Source organism: Phodopus roborovskii, unplaced genomic scaffold (genome assembly GCF_943737965.1).
Source record: "Phodopus roborovskii unplaced genomic scaffold, PHOROB, whole genome shotgun sequence".
Classification (NCBI taxonomy): Eukaryota; Metazoa; Chordata; class Mammalia; order Rodentia; family Cricetidae; genus Phodopus; species Phodopus roborovskii.
This window is the reverse complement of record NW_026126407.1, coordinates 56,978,159-56,998,585: the sequence shown is the minus strand read 5'-3', so window position 1 is coordinate 56,998,585 and position 20,427 is coordinate 56,978,159. Positions and strand designations below refer to the sequence as shown.

Sequence of the window (20,427 nt, the reverse complement as noted above, 5' to 3'; positions counted from 1 at the left end):
GAATTCTGTACTTCCGAGGTGGCAGATGCAGGGGAGAAGCTATGGCCTCTAAGGAAGCACTCTCTGGGTCTCCTCTTTACTGGAAATGCCCCCCCCCCAAAGCTAGAAGTCAGTCCTGGAGTCTGGACCCAGAACATCAACCTGTGCCCTGAAGCAGAAACCCTTCTGGCTTTCATTTCTGGCCAAGGACATCTGATGCCACCAGAGTTTGTCATAAGGAAGGCAGCAGTATTGGGGAACTAGGTTATCTTGAGCTCTCTGGCTGCTCCTGCCTGTCTTAGCTGGGTGCTTTGCCTGCGACCTCTCAGGCCTTGGGCCTCCGAGTCTAACCTACTGCTGCTTGCCAAGTAGGAGGGTTCTGAGGGATGGTGATATAAAGCAGGACAGTGCCACAGAATTGTGACCCCTTCTTTTTTGTGGGCAGACAGCACAGAGCTGATAGAAAAATCATAAAGGCTGTTTTATAAGGGTCAAAGTTTGAAAGGCCCTCAATAAGAAGAGCTCTTTCTGACCAGCTTCTTGCCCCAACTTCCCCATCTACTTCAAGTGGCAGCAGCAACCCTACCTCACATGGGACTTAGCCAAGACCTCTTATTGGCCTCAGCATCCCCACATCAAAGGAGAGCTTGTTAACAAATGTAGATTCTCTGTTAGCCAGGTAAGAAGTTGGCCTTTTCCATATCTAGCCCTGGGGATGGTGATATTTGCTTCTATCTTGTTCCTGCCTGCTTCTCTGAGCATTGATGGGAGAAGTATAGAACTCTCTCTCTCTCTCTCTCTCTCTCTCTCTCTCTCTCTCTCTCTCTCTCTCTCTCTCTCTCTCTCTCTCTCTCTCTCTTTCTTTTTTCCCCCAAGATAGGGTCTTACTATTTAGTTCTGGCTATGCTGGAACTCCCTAGGTATACCAGGCTCGCCTCAAACTAACAAGTGCTGAGATTAAAGGTGTGCAGATCTATGTCTTGCAATATATAACTTTCTTATCTGGCCCCAAAACACCTGGGGCTAAATCCTATTATTACTTACACATGGGGCTTAAAAAGGTCTGCTAGATGCACAATTCACTAGACAAAAATCTGTCCATGCTTATATCTCTAGGCCACAAGAACAAACTCATTTAGACTCATTTCAATAAACAAAATGACAATACTGCATAGTAAATGTTGAAACCACCTCATCAGCCTTCTGAGTCACAGCTGGGCCCCAGGGAGGCAGGGCATCTTTCTGACCACTACAATGAGTCCTTATCTTAGAACCAGTTAGCTCTGTGGATTGGCAGGGTCCCTGAGATAATCTAACAAGTACATACACTTCAAATACATGCTGGCACCAGTGATGGTACAAGATGGCAGCAATATGAGTGACTTTAGATTTTATGACTCTGCATTTACCTTCATAAGTAGTATGTATGTATATGTATGTACGTACGTACATATATGGCTCCCACAGTGTCATAGGTATAGTTTAGAATGGACTAACCTGCCTATCTTGTCCTAGGGTAGGGGAGAAACTGAGTAAAATCAATGAAAAATATTAAATGAGGATGATACAGTGGTTCTCTGACATGACAGACATCTCAAAGGCGGGATTCTAAGGCCTCTTGTGGGCTTCCCTGATACCTAGGTCTGTGAAGACTGAATCAGGAAGAGGCCTGAAAGGCAAACCCTGGGCTATCTCTTCTCGGTAGTGAGTGAAATGACATGACTCCAGCCACCACCACCTGAATTATCACATGGCAGCTGTCTTTAAGAGGGAAGCTGACTATGAGCTAGTATCCCAGTCAGGTCTGTACTACAAGTGGGGCATGGGTCAGGCACTATGGACAATCTCAGAGGATCTTCACAGTGACACCCCCCCCCTCCAGTAAGCAGAAAGTGACAGATTAGGTTAGGTCACTTGCTCATGTCATGAATAGAGCAAGGAACTGCTCTTCAGGCCTTGTCATTGGCTTCAGAGCTTATGTGTATATCCCAGAACCCAAGGACATCAAAGCTTCTTGGGGTAAATAACACCCAAAGCAATCCCAACCCCAGCAATAATAGTTATTCATGTTTGCCATACATAGTACCCATGCTTTCTGCACCTTGTTTCACTTTATCCTCCTAGCCTCCCTGGTGAGTTATTTATGGCTCTCCCCTACTTCCCTGAGGACTGGAAGCCTGAGACACAGCAGGTCACTTCCCATGGATATAAAGATAGCAAGTGGCAGAAGGCTCCCAGGTTACTGTTCCCTAAAGCTCTGAGTGAGCTCCCAAGCCCAGCCTGATTCTACAACCCAAAAGTGCAGCCCTCTATCTAGTCCATGCTCCTGCTTCTCTACTTTTCTGGAATTGGTGAGGTGGGGACAAGGAGACTAGCAATTCTGAAGCTCAATGGTTATTAATGGGCTTTGCCTCTTGTGCTTGTCAAAGCAGTGATGGTTTAGGAACATGAAGCATTTGCTGACCAGCCTTTGCCTTGGACAAACCCTTTGCCCGGTGTTTGTGCAATGCCCCAAAATCAGTCACAGCCAAAAGTTCTGCATTCTCCCTCCCTCTCAGTTCTAGTTGCTCTTTGGATTTTTTCATGCTCTGGGGTGGGGGCCAACTGCAGAGCTAGAGGCTGCTGGAGGACAGGCTCAGAATCACCACCCAAGCACTTTCCCAAGTCTTGGCAGTTGGTAGAGCCACCAGAATGGGGAGGGGGGGAGGGGAGGGGAGAGAACCTGTCCTGGAGCTGAAGCACTGAGAACTGGAGTATAGTGCCCAAATTTTCTGCTTTCCCTGCTGTAGACACAGCGAAACTTGGCATGAGCCATGCACTGCAGACACAGGCAGGACAGAAGAGTCATCTTTGAGTGACAGGGTGAGTAAAGCCTTTTCTGTCCATGTGGGACACGATAGGAGGAAGAAAGTCAATCTGCAGGGTAAAGCTATGGAGAGTTCAAGATGAAACAGGCACGACAGCCAGACCCAACTTAACTGTAGAAGTATGGCATGAGGTGCTTGAGAGCAGAATCCCATATACAAGGTGACTTCTGACCAATAAATGAGGCTGTTCTTGGTTGGAGACTATCACCTGCCAAGAGCTTATCAAATGTGATATCGCTCTCAACACCCCATAAGCCTCATCTTGCCAGTCTTCTTAAGGGTCTTCTGCTGTATTAAGGCATTTTGTTATCCTTACTGCATACTTTCAGAAAAAGATAAGGGGTGGCCAAGGTGCAGGGTAAGTGGCAAGGCTAGGAACTAGCTGTGGTTTCCAGGATGTGGTTCTCAAACTGAGCCCCTCAGGAAAACCATTCCACCATAGTTAGGCAAATCATAGATGTGTCTGTCCTCCTGATCATCCAATTAAGGCCCATGGAAGGAGTGCGCAATTGGGGCTGCCAGAGTCTACCCTGACATCCTGGGTTTAAAAGCTTACTCCATCATCCTCCTGGGGTTGTGAAGGGTATCTGAGAAATGCTGGACAGCCCTTTAGAGGATGACAGAACTTGGTGGAAGAGGAGTCTGGGAGCTGGCTCTTTCCCCAAGCCCCCCCCCCAAAAAGGCTCTCCCTGCATGAAGCCTACTGATTTATGCACAAGGCCAAGGGGAGGCCTCCCCAAAAAGGATCATGACATACTCTGGAAGATGCACAACCACCTGGACATGGGCCTTTTCTGCCTTTAGGATTGATAGCAATGTATTAGTTTTCCTCGAGGTAATTGCCACCCAGCTCAGCCACTTCTTCCTTAGCAGCATCTATTAGGGGTGCCAGCTGAGGGCACACTTGCTGAGGGAATGAAAGGGGCTCCAGGTGAAGGATGGGTGATTTACTCCACACAGTGATGTAAGACTGACCTTTAGAGTTTCAGACTGCCTGCTGTGACTGTGGACATGACTCACACAGCCAGGGAATGCAGAAGAGTAATATGGGCCCTCAAATCCAGTCTTGGAGTCATTCCAACTGCTCAGTAAAGAACAAGGCCAGCTCATGTGGCTATTCTGTCAGATGTGGGTCAGAATGGCCAGGTCCCCAGGCATGCCCTCAGGGTCCCTGTTCTGAAATAAGGGTGAGGTCTCATTTTACAGGCTGAGTTCCTAATGCCCTTTCTCATTTCTATTCATCCACCTACTCTACTGGCAGGGATTCAACTGTGGACAGGAGTCAGGGTTTCTGCCTCTAAGTACCTTAGCACCTTTGTAAGTCAAACAAAGAGACTCCAAAATAGAGAAAAATATACAGCTAAGAATGCTGGGAACTAGAGTCTGATAATCAAAGATCTTTCTGGGAAATGACCTGCCTATCCAGACTTGGAGGAGGAGGTCAGGGAGTCAGCCCTGCACAGATCCCTTAGGGCCCTGCTCAGGCCTTTACCCTGCAAACAAATATGGATCACCAGCAGCGGAGGCTTGAGGGTGGCAGTGACTGCCAGCATAGGCAGGGCTGGCTTTACCTGCCCTCTCTCTGGGGCAGGCAGGCAAGAGACTGGGAGAAGAGGTTGGCCCAGCTCAGGAGAGAGGACTAGAGCAGTTTGCTTATTCTAGGGCTCCAGCCCCGTTTTAATCAGGCATTTGGCTACTTGTGTTGGTTAGAAATTAGGCTGAGTGAACAATGGCTCTGCAGTATAGGAATAGAAGGATCAAGGGCTAACAGGCCTGGGGTCAGGAGTTGTGGGTGAAGGGCAGCTCTTATCTCTCTTCCTCATCCATTTGGCTAGCTTTGGGGTTGCAGGACTCTCAGAGCCTCTGACCTGGCTTACCAGGGGGCTTGCTATTGCAGGGCTGGGGCAGGAAGTACAAACAAAAAGTTCAGTTGGAGAAAGAGTTCCAACTTGGCTGTATCCCCAAGTTTGTCTTTAACTGGGTGGGGAGTCATGAATACGTAGCAAGCTGTCTACCTCTGACAATCTGCAGTGCTAAATATAATCTCCTGTCTACATACAACCAGAAGGCAAAACTACAATATGGATTCAGTAAATATGGCAGTTGGATCTTTATAGCTGGGCTATGAGGGGCCACTGATTCCGGTCTTAGAAGAAAGCATCCCTTTCCTGTCAGGAGGGAGGGAAGGCTATACCGAGATGGCATAGAAGTGGGCCTGCTTGTTGTCCCAGAGCCCTTGGCTGCCCTTACACACACTTCATTCTCCAGTTTACCAACAAGCCCACTGCGACTTAACCTTGTCAAGTCTCACTTTTTTTTTTTTTTTTTTTTTTTTTTTTTTTTTGGTCTTGGTTTTTCTGCACATTCTTGGCTGTCCTGGAACCCACTCTGTAGCCCAGGCTGGCCTCCTGAGTGCTGGGATTACACCTCCAGCTGGCTCAACTCTCACTTTTAATTCCCAAGTATTCCCCAATTGTTTGGTGCTAAGGCCTGATTCAGGACTTTGAACATGTTAAACACATGTACCTCTAGGCCCCTCAACCCTTAGCTGCTCTAGTGTTGGGGTCAGACTGACACTTGTTTTCAAAAAGCTATACTTTCTTCACAGCAGGAAGGAAAGTGAAATCCTGGACTTGGGTTTCCTGGGAAGGGGCAGCCTATGGGGATGTGGCAGTCTCTAGACTGCCCCAAAGAGCTCTAGCCTAGCCCTACACAGCAGAGTAACCATTACTAAGTGGATCTGGGTTTGTGTACACATGTGTAGAGATTGACATTCCTCAACTGCTTTTCTACCTTACCTTTTGAGACAAGGTTTCCCAATGAACCTGTTACCAGTTTGGTTAAAGTGGCTGACCCCAAACATCATGCTGCCTCCTATCCCCAAAACCATGCACCACTGTACTTGTTTTTTACACACTCGTAAAATCCAAATTAAGGTCTTCACAGGCACATGGCAAGTACTTTAACAACTGAGTTCCTTCCTCCGTGTGTGTGTGTGTGTGTGTGTGTGTGTGTGTGTGTGTGTGTGTGTGTGTGTGAGAGAGAGAGAGAGAGAGAGAGAGAGAGAGAGAGAGAGAGAGAGACAGGCTAGTTTCTAAGGTAAGTGTGGATTTAAAAAAAAAAAGCTGTCAATATTGAGGGAGATGTTTATAGAACTTGGCAAACTTTCCATCTGTGTACACGCACTTAAGGCTTAAATCAGAATGCTTTATTATGATCAACAATTTCTTGAGAAACAAAAAGCCAAAATGTCCTGCCACATTGAATTTCACTTTAAATTCTGGCCACTTGAGTCAGACACTAGCATTCTGCAGCAGAGCCATGAATTATTGGAACTCTAATCCTTTCCTGGACGTGGATTTTGGTTAAAATTCTGCCTGCCCCATTTCGACTCACAAAGCTCCACTGGCCTCTGGCTCTGGACTGCTGGCTTAGGTTTGAGAGCATGAGAAGGAAAATAGTGTTCAGCCCTGTAGCTAGCCAGCCCTATAGCTAGAAGACCTGAATGTCTGGTCTGGGAAGGTTAGATGGCCATGGAAGATGAGATTTAAGCCTTTCACAAAGGGCAAAAAGCAAGGGGGAGTTTTGGAGAAGTGGGAGGAGCCACCTGAGAGAACCCAGGTCACAGGAAGCATGTGAGGAGTAGAGATCGGGATCGGGTGACAAAGACAGACAAGAAGGCAAGGTGGGGCTGAGTGGTTAAGCCTGAGGGTGGGCAAAGGCATCCCAGGGGGAGTACAGTGGGAGGAAGGAGTCAAGAGAAGAGTTACAGCTGGGAACTGCAAGGCAGAGGAGTCTAGAGCAAAGGCTCTTGCTGCTTCTGAGACCCCAGAGCCTGTTGGGGGAGACCTCAGTCCAACAAGAGGTCATCTGCCAAAGTTCTGGTTAAGGCGAAGCCAAGGTCACATAACCCCAGAGAATCTTATAGGTAATATCCTTTTTGTTCATCTGCCATCCATTCTCAGGGGGCTCCTCAGGTGCAGTATGTCACAGAGCCTCTGACATCCCTGAAAGCTGTCAGTTTCTACATCCCTGCAAGACAGAATAATAGTTCCTAAAAATATAATTAGAAGAAATCCTTAAGAGTGGAACATCAAGGCAGAAGATGGGGATGGAGTGGTTAGAGAAGGGAAACGCCCCACTGTTGGGTCTGAAGGTGGAAGGAATAGACTCTAGAATCTAGGAAAGGAAAGAGAGCAGGTTCTCTCCTAGCACTCTCAGGAAGAAACGATGCTGGGATTTGAGCCTAGTGAAAGCCACACTGTTCTTGGGACCTCAGAGCTGCAGGGTACCTGAGTTTGCATAAATTTGATAGGGCAGCCACCAGAATCCAACGCACACCACCTGCTATTGTGGATTGGACTAGTGACACCAGTCACATATCCTTGGAGACTTGATTTTGGATGGCTCCGTGCCTGCAGGCCCTCACCAGGGCTGCTTGCCTGGTAAACAATCGTAATAACATACTGAGTTCAAGAATTCAGGCTCTCAGTCAGTTCTTGTTCCATTCCCTGGCAAAGGTTCAACATACTATTCCCTATCTTTCCTGAGGTATCCAAACCCATCTTTGGATGGGTCTTTCCTCTACTCAATGCCACTAGCTGCCTAAAGGAGGGCTGGACTGGTGAGTTTTCTGTTGTCTCTGATACCTGGCCCAGATTCACAACTTAGCCAATGATAGATGGATGACTCATTAGCTCATGAACAGAGAGAGGATAGGGGAGTCCTAGTCCAGAGCCCATAGCCTAAGTGCTGTGCTGATTTGTGCAAAGTACTTCCTCCCCTCCTCCAGCACAGCATGACATTGAGAGGCTACAGAATCTTGAGCTTCTCTGTTTTAGCATGCTCATCTGTAAAAGGTGAGGATGGCCAGCTTGTAGTGTTCAATGAGTTAAGCTGTCTCAAATACTGCTAGCAGTGTCTGGCCCTAGGAAAATGTAAGTAGGATGGCAGTATCTGTGATCATTACTGTTTCACACAGCAAGAGGGTAGGAAGGGAAGCAGCTGAAGCCAGGGGACTAGGAGACCTCAGGAAATACCAGTAACAGGGCCGCATAAATCTAACTCAAAACCTCCTGCTGTATACTTCTTGAGGTTCACATTTCTGCCTCTGACATCTACGAGAGTCTAGTATGGGAGAATCACAGGAGGAAGACATCTAGGTTAGGAGACAAAGAAAGCTGTAGGCTCTTCACCAGGCTCCCTGCATTGGAGAACATAGAGCAGAGCTGGGAGAGAAGTGAGTTTTATGAGAAGCCACCTAAAGGCTAAAGGTTAACAGGGGTCATTTAAATGGTATGCTTTATTTCCTGGCTTTGCACAGCTCTGGAAAACCCCGACTGCATTTAGAAAAATGCAAAGCATATTGTACAATGCAAAGGGCTGACTCTGGGTAATGAAAAGTAAAGAATGCAAGAGATAATTTGGATGTACCAAGATGAATATCCAGGAAGTTATGGGGGGGGGGTTGTTCTGCATGAGGATTTGTCAGGGAGGGAAGAAAGGTTTGCCTAACCTGGGATACAAACTGATGGTCTCTAAGGGGAGCCTGGGATGTAGACTGGAAGAAGGGATGGGAATGCTGAGTTCTTAATTCTAAGCAGATGATTTGGAGAAGCAGGGGAGGGCAGGTCAGTTTCCCTGGTCTGGCTGTCTGGCTCCAGCCTGCATAGTCTGTTAGCTCCTGGAGAATTTTCACTATTGTGTCTAAAATGGAGCAGGCTGTGGTTTCCTTGTTGCACACAGCTGTGCATTGTGGAAGGGAACCTCATGAAGAGTCAGGTGAATTGATTTTAACCAAGGCCAAGCACAGCTTGCCTGAGGATTCTTGTATGCCGGCTGCAGGGCTCTTTGGATTCAGCACTGTCTGAGTGTTTACATATGGGACCAAGGGTCAGCAGGAAGCTTGAGAAAAGCAACCAACCCATCTCCAAAACCCTTCTCCTTCAGGTAAGGCACCCGAGGCCTTGAGTGAGGCTAGTAGACTTATTCTTGATCATGGCTGGCAAGCTGTGTGTGGTTACTTTACACAATCCCAACTGCATACAAGCAGTTATGATGGGGAGGGAGAGGGCATGGCTGGCTGACTGTGTCCGGGCTGCCTAGCTGTCCATATCCAACTGAAGGAGCTGGGCAGTGGAAACATGTCTTCTCCTACCTCTTCTGAGTGTCTCCAGGCTACTTACAGGAAGAGAAACCCATGCTGCCCCTAACATGCAAGCCCTCTCCTCCTCTGTGGAGTGCAGGAACTACCTGCAGTTAGAACAGTGTCAAGGTCACTGAGATCACACAATGAGGAGTTAGACAGCATATCTTCTCCACTCTGAAAATAAATTTCAGGACCTAGACAGACAGAGCTGCTTCCCTGACCCAGAGCCAATTCCCTGCTGACATCTGGCTGATTGGCAAGTAGATAAAGAGAACTTCCAGAGGGAAGTGCAATTCATAGAAAGCAGCAAAGACTAAGTGTTAGGTTCCAAAACCTTCTTCGCTCCGCCTAATACCATGGTTCCCAATATAGGCAATGCAATGGAATCTTTCAGAAGGCATACAGATGTCAAGGCTTTGCCCTAGAGCAAGTGAAAGGAGCTTGGCTCAGGGTTTGAAGTTACAGGTGGTGGTAAGAGTCAGCACTGGCTGAAGCTCCCCTGCAGCTCTGCCTAACTCAGAACTGGTGGCCTTCCCCTCACCTGTCCTACCCTGGCTCACAGGGTCAGAGATGGACTCCATGCCACACAGCAGCTCTGCACATGAGGATAATTTGGAAAACAACAGTCACTTCTATTTCCAGGAAAGTCAGAGTAGAAATGACAATTTAAGCCCAGTATTCTGTCTATTTCTCTTGCTCTCAGCTCTCAGACACAGTTTCCTGTCATGACTATCCTGTTTCCATGTCCCAAGTTCTGAGGGTACACGTAGGTACCTTCAGAGAAAGAAGCTTGCATGTTGGGTAAGCATGGGTCTCTCTGTCTGGAAGAAGCCCTGAGCACAGAGTGGGGACACGGGAGAGGTAGGAGGATAGGGACTGATTCGTAGCTTTGTGCATTACATGCACACTACTAACTGAACTACATCTCCAACTCTGCAGACATTCCTTAAAAACTTACTAGAGCAAAAAAATATTGAACATGTCTGCCACACATTATGCCAGTCACTAGGACTTTAGAAAGCATCACCTGGGAGTTCTTAAGTCCTAGGTGAGAACATCCATTCTTCGTTCTTTAAAAGAGATTCTAATAGCTAGCTACCCCATGGTATTCTAGTGTCTTCCTACTTGGTATGGATTTAGGATCCTGGGAGGCAGCATTTTTAAGTACTTTGCCTAAACTAAACAGAAGCCATCTTCCTAGGAGAAAATAAAGAGTGGAATGGGCTAGAATGAGGACAGGCTAAAAGCAGTTTGGGGCCAGTCAGCAAGCTAGATGCTGGGGAAAGTGGTAGGTGGCTTCCTGGGTAGGGAGAGGAGAGGCACATGGAGGCAGCCCTCTCCTGACTTAGACCTTCATAAAAGTCATGGCATATGTTGCTGCTTCCGTATACGCAGAGATTTGCTTCATGTGCTCCACCAATCCTCCTTCCTGAGGCAAGGGGCTGTTACTAGATCTTGTGTGATCCCTCTCTTGGACTAGAAGGGAAAGCAGGCATGTGGTAGGCAGCAAGGTAGCAACTACAGGGTCTAGAGTCCTGTGTGGACACAGTCCCAGACAGCATCGCTGGGCAGGCCATTGCAAGGGATGTCTTGAAACTCAACATTAACCCTCAGCCAGGGTCTCCTAAAGATTCCTATTTCCTATGGGAACTTTCACTATGGTCCCTTCCTCCTGTCAGCCAGATGTTGTCAACGAGGCTGGCTTCAGTGTGTGGCTCAAGGACCACTGAAGAGCCAGCACCACAGAACTGTGGATGTTTAGCCGGCATTAGAAAGGACAGTCAGGGCGCTACACACGCAGATAATGCCTTGCAGAAAAAGACTCCAAGACAGGAAGCCAGTGGCCATAAAAGCTTCTGATGTCTGTTGTAGAGAAGTGTAGGGAGCCGTCCCTGCATTCTCCATTACAAGATGGCGCCTGCATCCGGCAGGCACTGAATGGTAAACAAGCTAGTGCACAGGCGCTGGGTAACTTTCCATCCCTTGGGCTCTGCCTCTCCTGTGGCGTCATATGGGCCTATGGGCTGCAGCCAATCAGGAGGTGACACATCCGAGGCGAAGGTTGTAAACCTATATAAGGGTTGGGTTTTGGATGTTTGGTGTCTCCGCTCTGTAAGCTTATGCTCTCCCTCTCAAGATGCATTAAAGCTTTACTGCAGAAGGATCCTGAGTGTGCCGCGTCGTTCTTGCTGGCGAGACGGTAGCGCGGGACAGAGAAGTAAAGGAGCTTCCTCTTCAAAGACTTGTGCTCTGAGTTACAATAAGAGTGGAGGAGCTGTGGGTAGTGAGAAGGGTCAGGCTTTTTACCACCTGCTGCCTGAACTGGCCAATTTCCTGAGCACTTTGGTGCAGAGATGAGAGACAGTGAGGAACAAGGCTACAGAGGGATTTCAGCCTGGACAAGGAGAGCTAGCAGTGGGCTTTATGGGGACGTGGGCTTGGGAAAAACTGAAGCCAGTTTATGACTGGCTGGTCTCACAGCGTCTTGGCTGGTGCCTATGGACTGGGCTCTATGAGACCATGTCAGGACTGCTCAGTTCTGTCAGCAACATCTTACCCTCCCCAACAGCCTCCTGAACATAGCTGCAAGGAGTCTGAGGTAGAAAGGTCATGGAATATGCCTTAGGATGCCAAGACAGGCACTGGAAACACCAGCCCTGCCAGTGGAAGTGTCCAAAACCCACCCAGTTCCCAAGGATTTCAGTAGACCTCAGATACCATGGTTCTTTGCGCAACTAACTTTAAACCACTTCCCTCCTCTTTTGTTTGAGAAGTCAGTTGTGGCTCATGTTCAAATGCATGGCACAGACAGGGTTTTGGGAAATAGCTTCAATCTGCAGAGTGTCTTCCGTAGAAACGATGATTTTATAGAGAAAGAAGGGCAGAGTCCCAAAGCCTCAGCCCCATGCACAAGCTACTATCTGGAAAGCCGCCTCCTAGCTTTTGTCTTGGTCAGAACTGTTCTAGATCCACTTCAATCCACAGCCAACCAAAGAGGGCACAGTTGTTAGGCGACCTTGTGATCTCAGCAGAACATGTCTCTCTAATGTAGCTCAATTATGATTGTAAGTTTATAAAACAGGGAAAGATTACAGGAATATACATTAAACCACATCAATGAGTGCTACTGAGAAAAAAATAGGCCCAGCAGACAGGTACCAATCAAATAATCAATACGCAGGAAACAGCTACATCACCCTGCTTTAAAGGAACCAAATAATGCTGCAATTGGATTTACTTAGAAATTTTCCACTTGAACAAAACTGACAGCTGTATTATAATCACATTTCCAGTCAGTTTATAAGATACAAATTTCATTTCTCCATATTTCGACTTCATTTCTGAAAAGTGGCCAGCAACATTATTCATCAAGTATACAGAGGAGAAGTCTAATTCATAGAGAGGGGAAATGGCGCTAATCCTGAGTCTCCATTTCCTCAGAGGATGGGTTTAACTCAAATCTGTCTTTTCCCCCTGATCCATCCAGGTCAGAGATTCAGTTTCAAAGCAGAGTAAGGATGAAGGAGAAAAAGAGAAGGCGGTATGGAGGGAGGGAGGGGGGAGTGAAGTGGGAGGAAAGAGAGGTGAAGGAGAGGAGGGTATTGATTTTAGCCCTTGAAGAAAATGATTTGGAGTTACTCAACTGCTGAAATGAAAACAAACCTTTTCTTTTCTTTTCTTTTTTTTTTTTTAAAGAAACTGCCAGGAGGGTATAAGATTCTTGAGATATTTTACTAGATTAGGGTGTGTGTCAACCAGCAACCTTATGATTTAAACCCAGATAACTAGGACCAAATGTCAGTCCATAATGCAACCTTCATTGGGCTTAAATGAGAGACAACACTTGGAAGTGACACTTTCATGTTAATGTAACTTCCCATGCTTTTACATAATTCAAGCTGCTGCTAAAGCCCGATTTGGTACAATTCTGCCAGCCTTTCCTGAGGTGTTGTGCTTGGTACCAGAAGACACTAAGTAGAAGGTACAAATTCATTTGAAGTGTACTTGAGGAGTAGGACCAGATGCTATTCAGGAGAAGACAAGAGATGGGCAGTTGGCATATGCACAACATATTGTCAGGCAGACGCAGACATCTCACAATCCTGGCAGGGGAAAGGCACAGAGGACTGGACTGGGGAGGTGAAGGGTATAGCTGCAAGGCTGGAGAATAAGCCTTTGATCATGGGATTGGAAGTGGGGTCAGGAATAACTCTAAGACCATCTGTTCTGTCAGGTGATAGGAAGGTAGGGAGACCCATTAGGGTGCTTTTCTAAGGAGTACCTGTGTGGGTCCTCCTTTAAAGAGCAAGAATAGGCCAGGGTGGGTAAGCACAAGAGCCACCAAACATAGTCCCCTGGGCAACCCAGTTGTCCAGATGCTGTTTACACATACCTCTTAGGTTTCATGTTAATAGTGTCAGCCCAGCCAGGTGGTAGTGGCACACATCCTTAATCCTAGCAGTTGGGAGGCAGATGCAGGCAGATCTCTGTGTCTGAGTCAGAGACAAGCCTGGTCTACAGAGCAAGTTCCAGGACAGGCTCCAAAGCTACAGAGAAACCTTGTCTTGAAACAAAACAAAAACCTAAAAAACACCCCCCAGAATAAAAACCCAAACTAACCAACCAACTAACCAACAAACAAAAAAACCCAAACCAACCAACCAACCAACAAACAAGCAAACAATAAACAAACAACAACAAAAAAATCCAAAACCAAAACAAAACAGTGTCAGCCCACTTAAGCCTGTGCCTGAATAAACCAATTCTCTGGGGCTGCAGCTGGGATGCCTGATCTGAAGTCCCCACTATGGTCTCAGCAGTTCTGCTCAAATCAGCAGGTGCCCTCATCCCTGGAACTTCTAACTAACAAGCCTGAATGACTCCTTCCATTTCCCAGTGTGTGCTAATGACACCATGCTACAGAGGTTCATCTACAGTGTAAGGACATTACTTTAGCTCTCAACATGTTGCCAGGCCATGAATGCTGACTGTATTTATTCTCAGTCCGTGCTCATTGTACTTCACACAGAGGATTTCCAAGGGAATCTCTTTTAGCCTTCAGAATGAAGAAGCAGGCACTGTTAGAACCCAATTTACCAAGGAGGAAAAGGTCCATAGGGGCGAACTAATTTGCCCAATATTAGCTAAAATGCACACACAGGCTTTCCCAAATCTCAGGGCCCTGGTATCTGAATATAATATACACTGTTTATTAAATGCTAAATTTTCAAAGCACTAATTTCCATCTTACCACTCCCTTAAACTTTTATTTTGAAAAATTTCAAACTTCCAGAAAAGTTTAAAGATGGCTACAATAAACACATGTGTGTCCTTCATTCACTCAGAAGATTTAATGCAGGGCTATATTTGTTTGCTCTTAGACTCAACAAGCATACACTGCTGTTTTCTGAGTCACTCCAAAGCAGCAAGCACCAGGCACTTTACTCTTAAACATATGAGGTTCCCTCGCTAACAACAAGCACACTCCCACATAACCACAAGGTCATTATCACACCCAGCAAACACAACACTGATTCCAGTCACCTTATCCAATCACAGCTTCAACATGCAGGTTCCAAAAGCCAGCTGCCAGGAGATCCTTTATTTAAAGCTACAATTGAAAGGTTTTAAATGTTGTTTTCAGATTATATGTAGGTATATGTTTCTGCATGTGGGTACGTGTATGCAAGTACAGAAGGCCAGAGGTGTGTGATTATTGGAGCTAGAATTATAGACAGTTGTGAGCCACCTGGCATAAGTACTGGAAATGGAACTCAGGTCCTATGCTCTTAAATGGCTCCAGACCACTTAAAATGTTCTTAACCCAAAATGTATCCATGGTGATGGCCACCAGGTGTCTTTAGTTGTTCTTGAATAGTCTAAGAACAATACCTAAGAATAGTATTTCTGTATCTGACCCATTTTTTTTGGAGGGGAGATGTTTTCTGTGATACTTTATTACTTACTTTGGGGGCTAGGGTTTCCCTATGTAGTGATGGCTGACCTTGAACTAATAATCCTCCTGCCTTAGCTTCTTGAGTCCGGACATTACATGCATATGACACCACACTTGGCTTTCACTATCATTCACTCATTATAAGTGAACCTAGGTCCTCACATGATAAGCAATCATTCTCATTTTTAAAAGGGTTACTTACATATTTTGTATAATACATTAATTATGTTTTTACAGTTATGAGCATGGAACTGAGAGCCTTGTACATGCTAGGCAAACGCTTTTCCACTGAGCTTGCTCCAGCCCAGCATTACAGATATTACAGTTTGCCTTTGTTTTTCACTATGCTTACCATTGTGCTATTTTCTCAGTTTTTACCAGTATGAAGCACATGGTCATGCCTGGGTCATCAGCAAAATAAGCCAACCGAGAATTTTTGAGAACTGACAGACAGGATTGCAAAATGGTCATTGGCTTTGCAAGACAAATCAATGAGTTCACATTTTTAAAGACTTACAATCAAACCACATAACCTGCTTGGGGAGTTTTATGATACTTTTTCTGGAAATGAATCTCCAGGCAATTCAGACAAGCATAGCCAGGCATGCTTACTGGGCCTAAGAGCTCTCTGCAAGAGAACTAGAAAAAAAAACCAGTAGATGGGGGAACTGTTGAAACAAGGGGGGAATCCTCTGCAAGGTCTTTTATGATAGCCACAGAGGGTCTCTATTGTGCAAGGCCCTGGGTTCAAGCCCTAGCATCACACAAACAAATCGTGCAACTCCCATAGTCATATTCATAGCCATCGGTAAATAGAGGAATAAAAGGAGTGACTTGGGCTGGATCTTAAGACTTTGAGGACAGGGAGACATGAGCTTCACTGGGCCTTTACTTTGTTGCAGCATGCTTGTTCTGGGAAACAAGTGGGACTTGGGGCGGGTAGGGGTGAGGCTGATGTTGGAATGTACCAGTTGTGTCAATACAAGAGCAGGAGACAGAGGGTGCTGATGCCAGGAGAAGCTTGATTTGAGGGTCACCAAAGGCTCTGCTTGGTATTCAGAGTGGGAGGGAAGGCCACAACTTGACTTTCATTTTGAGAGAAGAAACTGCAGGCCCCAACAGAGGAGCAAATAACACAACAAGAGGTGGACTGAAGTAATCCAGGTGAAAGACAATAGCAATACAAACCCAGGTGCTGGAATAGGGCAGGGAGATAGGTGACCCATTGACACTGGATAGGAAGAGCTGAGGTGCACTGGCCAATGGAATTGGAGTGTGAGAGAAAGAAGAGGTCAAGATGAGCCCAAGGCACTGGCCAGCAAGATGGTATGGTGAACAACGGGACAAGCAGGCTACTGGCTAGCTCTGTGGGAGGATGGATCCAGGTGCTCTTCAGAACAAGAGAAGCATCCTGAGATGCTGCTGGGAGCACAGGCTTACAGTTCAGGAAAAGCTCATAGCTAGGGACAGGGGTAACCCATACAGAAAGGGGTGGCCAATCGCTTTCTGGCAGGCAGATGCAGACTCCACTTGGCCAGATCCTCTCAGACTCAAAAGGAATAGGAAGTTAGGAAATATTTTAAATGTCAGTAACTAACACAAAATGTTCTTGCTAACACTCTACCACATCACTGCCTGAATGCCAGTGATACATAATCCCTGCATCCCCCTTTACTCATCTTGCAGAGGGAAGCATTGCTGTTCTCATTTTATCCAGGCGGGAACTGAGGCTCAGAGGTGAATCAATTCCTTTATGGCCACATAGTTGGGAAGGAGCTGAGGAGGATGTTCTGGAACCTGAGGCTTCTTCCACACTATCAGTCATGTCTCTTAAAAAAGAAGATCCTGGGCTAGAAGCAGCCAGGATAGGAGCGGGAAGGGCCATAGCAGCCTGCTGGGCCAAGACATGAGGACAAATAAAACAGCCCCCCTTTGTGGGTTCCAGAGAACAATCTGGATCCAATGGTACTGGTCCCTCTGCAATAATACACCTCTGCATCCAGGCCAAAAATAGGGCAAAGTGAAAGGACATTTCATGGGGCACCAGGCATGCGAGCCACATGTGGGAGAACCTTGTGGACCTAGACTCTTCAGGAAAGCTCTGTGGGCTCAGTCACCCTGTTGTAGCTTTTGAGCCACAAACCAACACTTCACACTGAGGCCAGAGAGGCTTTCTATGACACAATCAAGTCAGTCAGCTTTATAAACCTCCCTGCCTTACCTGAGGATAGGCTCTGCCTACAGGACCTGCAAGGCTTCCTCTCCAGCCTCTCACCACCACTGTTGCCATCTATATGGTTGGGCTGGTTCCTACACCCACATCCCCATGCAGCTCTCAGACTGCTGGCTGCCCTGACCTCCAGCCAGGTAAGTAGCTGTTACCTGCTCTCAAAGCACTTGGCATAGCAGCCGTCAAATTTTTGCTCTGTGATGCTGAGTTGAGCAGTTATCATCTCCTGAGATGAGGTGGGGGGTTGCTTGGAAAGCCCGCTTTGTGCTTGTATGTTCACTACTCTCACCTAGTAGGGCACAGCAGATGGGGGTTTTCTAGATACCCTCTCTTGTGGTGGTCACACCCCACCTATTTTCCTGATATGTACAGTGTCCATTTATGACACAGCATATACTACTGTGGCTGCCTTCTGGCTCTACCAGGGGCTGCCTATGGTGTTAGTAGGGCAGGCTAAGAGCAGAGGAATGCAGCTCTACTTCTAACCCCAAACAGGAGCCAGTTCTCCAGAGTCTTGGGATTTGCAAAATGGTGACTACTCAGTCAACTAAGAACAAAACTTCAGAACTTATGGTTGAAAGAACTTATGAAGAACTTACGGTTGAAAAGCCATAACAATTAATGTGTACTGGGTGCAGGCACATTTTAAAAGGAAAGACTTGGGCAGAGGATACAAACTCAGTAACTATGAGGCTGAGGCCTGGAGGTTGCTGATCAAGAAAGCTATCCCCCCCCTCCCCCAAAGTCTCTTTTCTTCTCTGTTCTTCTCTCCTCCTTTACTCAGCAGATACAGCCTATCCTGCAAACAGCTCTGCCCCATGCCAATCTCCTATTCAGAAGAACAAAGGGGGCTTCAATTAGAGCAGAGCCAGTGTACTTCTTCCCAGAATGTGACCACACCTTTGCTGTCCTGGGTGGAAGCTATCTTTAGTATGATATCGGCCAAAGACCCAGTACTGGTCAGCAGATGAATTCTCCAAGGCTGTGTTTTTATCAGAGCAACAAGGTCAATAAGTACATGTTATTGTCATACTTCCTGTTGTGTAGAGTCGGCATTTCTTTAAGTCTACCAGACCTACCAGCATGGGAGATAATGGTGCACCAATTCCAAACCTCTCTCCTAGAATCAACTTCTGAGCTTGTCATGAAGACAGAAACATGCCAGACTTCTGTCACCCTACTACTCCAGGGTCAGCTTTATAGAAATCATCTGTGTACTTTGAAGTATGATGATCTTCAATATTACAAACACCAAAACAATTTTAAACAGAGAAACAACAACAACAAAAGCCAGCTCCAGGATTTTTAATCCTTACTGCTCATAGTTTTTTGAATGCCATTTTTTTTTTTTTTTTTTTTAAGCAAGAGACATAATTTGTAGTCAGGATGGGTAAAGCTAGCCAGCCATTACTTTCTTAATGGCCAACTACCTAAAAAGGCTCAGTTAAGTGATCTCAACTAGTAACTAATCAATTAAGATTGATAAGTGAAATACTTTTAACCCTTATCTCAGTGGGATGAAGAAATTTGAATTCCCAGCATAAAATTTAATTCCATTTCACGGATATAACACTGAAGGGAGCGGTCTCCCTCTCTGCATGGATCAAATCAGGGAAAGACTGGTCCTCGATCAATTCTAGCCTTACAAAAATCACTGTGGCTGTTTTTCAGGGTGAAAGGTCAAAGAGGGTCATAATTTCTTTATTTCTCTAACAAATGGGAAGATGAAAGCACAAACAAGAGAAATGCCAGGAGAAGAAAAATGAGCCAGTAAGGTACTCTTCTACCTACATCTTGGTCACTCAGTGAGAGGTGCCCACATGCTGGGTGCCCTGACACTCTGCAGCAGGGGTGGGTGCTAAGCTACTAGCTTCTCCAGTTAGGAGTTAGGTTGTGGCTGTGGCTTCCATGGCATCTTTCACCCAGTCATTAAAGTAAGACCTGTCCTTTTCTTCCTTGGGTAGTAAGGATAGGAGCTGGAGCCTTGTGTATGCAAGACAAGGCTTTCCAAGAGTTCTCTACCTGCAATCACCCCATTCCCCCATGAGATGGGGTTTCTTTGTGTAGCCTTTGTCCTAGAACTTGTTCTTTAGACAAGGGTGGTCTCGAACTTAGAGATCTGCTGCCTGCTGCAGTGCTGGGACTAAAGGCATGTGCCACAATGCACAGCAACCACCCTCTTTTTTCAATGGGAAACAGGAGGCTGTGGTAGATAAGAAAGAGTAAGGCAGAGCTGGTTTGAAAGTTAACACTTAACAGTTTAGTCATGAGAGCTGGTTACACAGCTCAAGTTTTCTTAAAACTCACTGAACTATGTACACTGAAGGTGGAGGAATTTATTTTATATAGCTCCCTTCCTCTTTCAATTATGTGGGTGGGTTGGGTTTTCTGTTTCTTAAAGACTCCTAACACAGGGCTGGAGAGATGGCTCGGCAGTTAGGAAGGCTTGCTACTCTTACAGAGGACCCAAGTTCAGTTCCCAGCACCAACAAGGTGGCTCATGCTGATAACTCCAAGGGATCTGATACCTCTAGTCTCCAGGACACCTGCACTCATTATTCCTACTTCATCTCCTGCACACACACATAATTAAAAATAGGGTTTCTCTGTGTAACAGTTCTGGCTGTCCTGAAACTCATTTTGTACACCAGGCTGGCCTTGAATTCACAGAGATCCTCCTGCTTCTGCCTCCCTTAGTGTTGGGAAAAATAGAGCTTTAAAAAAAGACTCCAAATGCACCAGAGTGCTCTAACACAGAAGAGAACTGTGTCCTTTAGCGTGCCTGTGCCCCATGGCAAATGGAGGAAAGAGAAAGCCATGTAAGTGTGAAAGATCTAGGAATACCACCATCTCTTTTAAATCTCAATTACAAAATGTCCATGGAGAAACAGGCAAAGTGACTTCAAGTCCAAGGTCAGCGTGGCCTATTTTGAGATACTCTGTCTCAAAAATATTTTTTTTTTTTATTATTTGTCTTATGTTACAGAGGGAAATTTGAAGCAATGAATGATGGTGTCCTAGTTATTTGCTCTCCCTCACCCTGCCTTTACTTTTTTTTTTTTTTTTTTTTTTTTTTTTTTAAATCAACTTGACACGGGCTGAAATCTTTTGAGAAGAGGGAACCTCAATTGAGAAAATTCCCTCACAAGATGGACCTATGGGCTTGACTATCAGGTAGTTAATGATTAATGATTGAATGGGGAGGGCCAAGCCCACTGTGGTAGTGCTGTGCTATATAAGGGTGCAG

The 20,427-nt window shown here is 46.1% G+C and overlaps 1 protein-coding gene across 4 annotated transcripts in view; it reads right to left on the bottom strand.

Moving 5' to 3' along the window:
- Positions 1 to 20,427, bottom strand: part of Clec16a (C-type lectin domain containing 16A) — a 195,537-nt gene that overhangs the window by 85,115 nt on the left and 89,995 nt on the right. The window lies entirely within an intron of this gene.